This window comes from Prionailurus bengalensis, chromosome C1, assembly GCF_016509475.1.
Source record: "Prionailurus bengalensis isolate Pbe53 chromosome C1, Fcat_Pben_1.1_paternal_pri, whole genome shotgun sequence".
Taxonomy (NCBI): domain Eukaryota; kingdom Metazoa; phylum Chordata; class Mammalia; order Carnivora; family Felidae; genus Prionailurus; species Prionailurus bengalensis.
In genome coordinates this window covers 9,573,472-9,580,905 of record NC_057345.1, presented here as the reverse complement: position 1 = coordinate 9,580,905, position 7,434 = coordinate 9,573,472, and positions in this window count along the sequence as shown.

Below are 7,434 nucleotides of genomic sequence, written 5' to 3'. Positions count from 1 at the left end.
CTACATCCTCAATAATTATATGACTGTTTAAATTTTCTACTTCTTCAGTCAGTTTAATAAGCTATGTTTTCTATTAACTCGTCTTTTCCATCTACATTTTCCAATTGGCATAACATTTATTATATACTCTAATTATCTTCTTAATCTCAGCTACCTCTGCAGTTTCTTTTCCTATGTCAGATCTTGTTTATTTGGGAAAGTCTCTTTTTTCCTTGATTCATCTTGCTAGAGGTTTTACAATTTTTTTTTATCAGTCTTTTCAAAGAACCAAACTTTGGCTTTGTAGATACTAAGTACCAGGCACTATTCTAAATTATTTTTCTGTATTAACTAATTTAATTGAGTGTATATCATACTTTCTCATTCCATCTTCTTTATCATTCATATTTTCCATCTCCTTTTCTGTGTTTGGCATCCCAGATACTATTTTCAGATGTATCTCTCTCTTTTTTAAAAAAATTTTAATGTTTATTTTTTGAGAGAGAGACAGATCGTGATGGGGAGGAGAGACAGAGGGAGACACAGAATCTGAATGAGGCTCCAGGTTCTGAGCTGTCAGCACAGAGCGTGACTTGGGGCTCAAACCCATGAACCGCGAGATCATGACCTGAGCTGAAGCCAGGCGCTTAACTGACTGAGGCACCCAGGAGCCCCTACGATGTATCTCTTAATTCACTCATGCTTTTGCTAATCTGCTGCCTACCACATCCATTGAATTTCGGTGAATATATTTTTCATTTCCAGAAGTTCTACTAGGTTCTTTTTCCAGTCCGCCTGGTCAATTTTTGTGGTCTCTCGTTCTTTGTTCATTTTTAATGGCACATTTTTTCTACACACATTTCATACTTCTTTTTTTAATGTCTTACAATTGCAACGTCAGAAATTCATATGATTCTAAATCAGTATCTTGTTGATTCTGCTGATCTCACTCAGTGAAACTTATTGCCTTGAGTATTTGAGTTTTTTTGTTTGTTTTTTGTTTGTTTGTTTTTACTGTGAGCTTACGTTTGGTTGAGTATCTGCTGTAGGGATACTGAGAATCTAAACTGGTAATGTGTTCTTCCAGGGAGGATTTATGTTTGCTCTTCTTAAGGGCCAGAGGCTTGTTACCATGCTGGGCACACTCGAACTCATTTGAAGAATCAGGGCTTATGGAGGGAGGTCTAAGGGTACATGCTCCCATCCACAGGGAGCTCAGGGCTTAGCATCCCAATCCCAGGGCTGGTACTCACACCATTTCCTGCCATCATTACAGGTCCTGACTATTCCCACTCTGCTGTCATTGTATTATTCTCCCCCATGGCCCTACCAACCTTGGAAGTTGTTCTTATTTTCATACAAGCCTAGCAATCATTGAGGTATGTTTATTGCAATTTTCCTAGGATCTAGTTATATTATAGTAGGAGGGGCCTTTGGAAGAAATGATTTGCCATAGTCCCTGCGTGAGAAAATCAGTTCATTTTTCACCTTTGGATTATATCAAGGAGAAAGTCTGAAGGAATTGTCCTCGTGTCTTTAACACCTCCTGAAGACCTGCTAAGGGTCAGAGACTTCACCATCCAAAGTATCCAGCTGGAATTTAATACCATAGTTTTGTTATCATTACCTTTACCTCATGGTCACATTCTATTATGGAAAGTGACCCTGGGTTTCCATTTGCTATTGTGATATGAAATTTCCTTTAAAGAAGAGTTAATTTGTATACAAAAAAAAAAAATGATTTGATTAAAAGAAAATGCTCAATAAACAATAGAACAGCCTGCAGCCAAATGTTGCGAAAATCATATGAGGATGAGGGTTGGGAAACACCACCAGAATGTGTCTTCCTGACTCCTCAGATCCCATGACCCCCTAAAAGTTTGCCTTCTCAGCCCCGCCCCAAGTGCTTCCTCCCTCCTCTGAATGACTAAAGCACAGTGCTTCTCAGCCTCTCCCCTGCTAATCACACCCACTCTCTGTGTCATGCCCCCTAGCTCACTCCGAAACTCAAGTGAGCTCTTTGAGGACAGTCAAATAAAAAAACCCAAACCCGACTCCCCACAGATTGTCTCCTTGCACCTCTTTGTCTCCCCATGAGTCTTCATCTCCCCACGTCTCCCCAGGATCCTTGCCATGTGTCTTACATGTATTCTCGTGGCACTTGGTACACTCTGGTTTTGTTTGGACATGAAAACGAGTTGATGTAACCAGAAGGACCCAGCTGGGGGCGGGGGTCATAAGAGGCAAACCAGTCTCCGGTGGTGACAGCAAATGGGCTGTTGCTCCCAGACCGGCCAACAACTGGAGTGAAGGCACTAAGCAGCTTGTCTCCTGGCTTTTCATTTGTTTGTCTCATAAACAAACAAACTCAGGGCTTCTGTTTCTTGGGAAGTCAGTATAAACCCCTTCCCGTTTCCTGGCACTCGTGGCCAATGAGCCATCTGTGCTGACCACGGTGCTGGCCTCCAGTGGGCACTTAGGAGAGCAAAATTCTTACCTACTCCTGCTTTGCTAAGGTCTCATGACAGGCTTGCTTCAAGCACAGGGGCAACGCTACAGAGGTAAATGGGGGTGAGAGGGAGCTCCAAGTGGAAGAGGACGACAACTCCTGGCCCACGCATCTGCCTTTGGGAAACCAATAATTTGTTTTGTAAGATGTTGTTCCTTTTTCCACTCAAAGTTTATTCCTAGGACCTGGAAAAAAAAAAAAAGTACAATGAGGTTTTCTCTAGGACTTGCTACGGTCTGATAACTGTACTTATTTAGACTACTTTCTTTCCTTTCTTCAAGTCACAGCTGTTTTTTAATTCATGTATTGCAACAAATATTTACTGACAGCCTCTCTGGCTTGGAGTTTAAGAGCAAGGCTGTGGAGTCGGAACGCCTGGTTTCAATCCCCGCCCCCGCCCCCTGCTAACTGGGTGACCACAGACGTAGAAACTTCTCTGAGGCCAACTCTCCACTAAACGGGGATCGTAATAGTACCTGCTGCAGAGGGTTATGGTGATGGAATAGGATCATTTCTGTGAAGGAATCTGCATACTGCTTGGCACTTAATGGTATATGTTGGTGGTGGTGATGATGGGGGCACACGTCATATACCACGTTGGGTTCTGGGGACACCAGCATCAGTGAGAAAATGCCTTGCCCACAGGGGTTCACAAAACATCCATCAGATGTAGCAGGCGGTGGCGGAACACGGAATTCACTGGAACAAGGATGGTGTTAGTGAGAAATCCATTCCTTGGCCGTAGGTTCACGTGAGGTCAGGTCTGCTAGAGAAGCACTCTCAGACTCTTAGGAGAGGAGAAATGACCGGGGTTGGGCAGCTCAGAGAAGGTGCTGCACTGCCCATTCTCTCTGCAGGATGTCTTGTCTGAAGGTGCATTCTTGGCTTCTCCGAATATCAAGCCTACCTGACTGTGCTGGGTTCCTGCAGGGGGAGCCCCAGCTGTGACCAGGTGGCTAAGTGTGTCTACTTCAGGGAAGAGGGATTACCAAGTCCTTTGCGGCCATACATCTTCTGCCACATCCTCTGAGGCAGCTTTTTTTCATTTTAAAGCCATCATTTTGTTCTCCATCTTTCCTGTCTACCGGTAGGGAGCCTCCAAGATGGTTCCTGGGAATTCCTAGATGCTGGTATTTGTGCTCTCTTGGGGTGCCGTGTTGCATCAGGGGCGGTCTATCTGACCATTGGCATGTGGCAAATGGTGGCTGGCCACTCCCTCTCTCTTTTCCCCTCTCTCATCAGTTGCTTTGGGGGAAGCCAGCTTCAACATCCTGGGCACCCTTAGGGAGAAGCCTGCGTGGCAAGGAATGCCAACACCAAGTGAGGGAGCTTCGAAAGCAACTCCTCCAGCCCCCACTGAGCTCTGAGGTGACCACAGCCCTGGCTGACCTCTTGACCAAAATCTCTTAAGTGACCCTGTCTCATAATCACCCCGCTGATCTGCTCCCAAGATTCCTGACCCTCAGAAGCGGTGAGACAATGCACGTTTCTCATGGTCCGAAGCTGCCAAATTTGGGGAAAGTTTGTCACGCAGAAACAGATAGTTAACATCGTCTGTTTCTCAATTGTTGGTACACTCCGAAGGGGAGTAAAAGGTGTTATTGATCGGCCCCTTACCATTCCAACAGACGGCGCCCAGTAGACTCTGGTCTGCTTTGGGAGGAAACAGGGCTTGAGCACACACCTGAGTCTGAATCCTGGTTCCTGCAATTACTTCCTCCTCCATGATCATGGGCCACTCACTTTAACCATGGTAAGCCTCAGCCTTTTCAATTTTGTAAATGGAGGTAATAGCTACCTTGTAAAATTGTTGAGAATGAAATGAAATAATGCACGTAAGGAGCATAAGGATAAGAGTCCCCTCATGTGCTGGCTATTAATGTGAATAATAAAGCCAACTCTTTTCTTACCTCGAACTTGTGAGAGGTTCCCCGGGGGACAAGCTTCTTCACTGCCCACCCCCCATCTGCCATTCACCTGCGACCCAGTGGGGGAGGGGGAGGACCTCGGTTTTGAAAGCTAAGTGGGATGTGTTTATAGGATAGCCAACACTTATTTGCCTTTCGGAAGTCACCCCACACTTCACTTGAGTTGGTGCCACCACAAAATAGTCCCACACATGTGACATGTATACACATGGACAACCAGTTCTACTCACAGATTCGGTTAGAGGAAATTTGGGATAACTGGTCCCCTTCAGAGAGGGTCCTTTTTCTTTCCTTTCCTTTTCTTTTCTTTTCTTTTCTTTTCTTTTCTTTTCTTTTCTTTTCTTTTTTTCTTTTCTTTTCTTTTCTTTTTTTCTTTTCTTTTCTTTTCTTTTTTTCTTTTCTTTTCTCTTCTTTTCTTTTTTCTTTTTTTTCTTTTCTTTTCTTCTCTTTTCTTTTCTCTTTTTCTTTTCTTTTCTCTTTTTCTTTTCTTTTTTTCTTTTCTTTTCTTTTGTCTTCTTTTCTCTTTTTCTTTTCTTTTTTTGTTTTCTTTTCTTTCTTTCTTTCTTTTTTTTTCTTTTTTTGATTTCCAGGGTGGAATAGAGTCTGATTATTTTATCAAGAGTCCTTCTCAAGTGATGCCTCCCTAACAGACATGCAGGCGCTTGAAAGCAAGCATAATGCCCCGTATTAAGTTTACTTGGCTAATTTTAAAGCTCTGGGCATCCATCATGTACTTAGCTCTAAATTATATGGTGGATCTGGGTTTTTCTTAGGCTTCATCCACGCAGCAGGTAAATAAAACAACCCTGTGAAGGGACCGTAAAAAGCCCTGTAAAGGCCCAGTGTTTCTGTCCTCTCCTGGCAAGGGCTGCAAGTTGCCTGTCCAGGAAAGCTGTCCTTGTGCTGTTTGGTAGGCCTGTGACTTGGGACCATCCAGGATAAATAACAGCCCAGGTTAATGGAGGCCACCAGCCCAAGAAGCCCTCAGCTCCCCGGAGCCTCTCTGGCAGCTCACCAGTCCTCCTGGCTAAGTCCTTCACCATCGAAATCATCCCGTTACTCCCTCAGTCTGGAAAAATCACTTCTGGGCATACGCAGTGTCCGTCCTGACCACGAGAGGGCGCCGCAAGGCAACAAGCCTGGAGGACAGGTTTGCCTCCTTCCTTCCTCTCCCAGGATGACACCAGGAGACAGGACAAATATAACGTAAACAATAGTCAGAGGCTGCAATTTGGGTGCGACAGCCTCCGATGCCAGCCTCTTCTCCTTCTTTTTTTGACTTTTTTTTTTTTTTAAGATGTCTAATGAGAGGGAAGCGTGCTGAGTTTGGAAATAGAACCTCTATTTCAGGTCAAGGCCTGGGCTCAGATTTGCTGAGTTGGAGGAGGGCCCTGTTCCTTCTAACATGAATTAATAAACTCATTCACACAATCGACAACTAGTTATCAAACCACCATGTGTGGGGCACTCTGGGCACTCTGCAGGACACTGGGAACACAACAATATGCTCTGGTGCAGCTGGGGAGGAAAGTGCCCTCCAGGAGCAGGTGCTGTTGCGGGGTGGGGTCGGGGAGCGGGGGGAGAGAACATGCGCGGGGAAGGGGCAGAGGGAGAGGGAGAGAGAGAGAATCCCAAGCAGGCTCCGCACCATCAGTGCAGAGCCCTACGCGGGGCTCGAACTCACGACCTGTGAGATCATGAGCTGGGCTGAGACTAGGAGTCCAACGCTTAACTGACTGAGCCACGCAGGTGCCTCTAGCGGGTGGCTTTTGAGGTGCTGCTGAGGGCTGAGTGTGAGTGTGCAAGGCAAAGTTACCAGACACACAGAAGCCAGGTGAGGGCAGGGGATGAGCGAAAATCCGAGGCGTGACTGTGAGCCGCTGCAGGCACTTTGGCCTGTCCGTCTCCCCCACCACCTCTGCCTTCTCAGCTGGCTCCCTACTTACTCCCCCTTGGACCCCACTGCAACCAGTCCCACCCGGTGGCCAAGCGGATCTTTAAAAATATGAATCAAGTGGAGTCTCTCCCAGGCGCACAGCCCCATCACACCTTCCCACGGGCTACCGAAGTCTGCCTGATCACCTTTCTGACCTCCTCCTCTGCCCTCTGCCCTCTGGATCATGGGCCTTCTTACTAATTCTGGAAATTTCCAAGGGCTGTCAGACTGCTAGTCTTCTCAGGGCCCACTTCTTGAGCAAATGAGCTCGCAGTGACACGGAGCCCGAGCCTAGAGGGGCCCCACACTTCCTTCAATGCTCTGCTCACACCATCTGAAATTCTTCATGAGTTTGGAACCAGGCCCCATGTTTTCATTTTGCCCAGGACCGCAAGCATCATCTGGCAGGTGCTACCTCTACCTAGAACACTCTGGCCTTGGTATGTCTGTCTCCTTTAGTTACCGGAGCCTTCTTGGCTTGAGGGTCACTTCCTCAGGGAGTCCCTCCCTGGCCACCTGTCCAAGAAGACTCAGCAGGTCTTTCTTGGTCCTGGAACCGGTTTATTTCTCTTACAACACCATCTGTGTCTGAAATGACCTTATCGTTTCTTTCTGTCCATGTTTGTTGTCTGTCTCGTCTTGCTCACGCCGTCTGCCCACAGCTGTGTCCCCGCTCAGAGCACAGAGCTGGTTCAGTGGGCACCAGTGCCTGTGAGTGTTAGTACAGGAGTTGGGTGGGTGCGAGACAGTGGGGCAGAGCAGGAGGGAACTGGGCCATGCCGTGTGAAGAGGGGGGTAGTTCTCTCTCTCTCTCTCTCTTTAAAGCTTATTTATTTTGAGACAGAGAGAGAGAGAGAGAGAGAGAGAGTTAGCAGGGGAGAGGCAGACAGAGAGGGAGAGAGAGAATCCCAAGCAGGCTCTGCATTGTCAGAGTCAGCCGGACTCGGGATTCGAACTCACGAACCTGAGCTGAAATCAAGAGTCAGACGCTTAACTGACTGAGCCACCCAGGCGCCCGCCCCTCTCTTTTCTTTGTAAATCTCCCCGGAACACTGGCGTGCAGACCAGCCAAGCACCCTCTC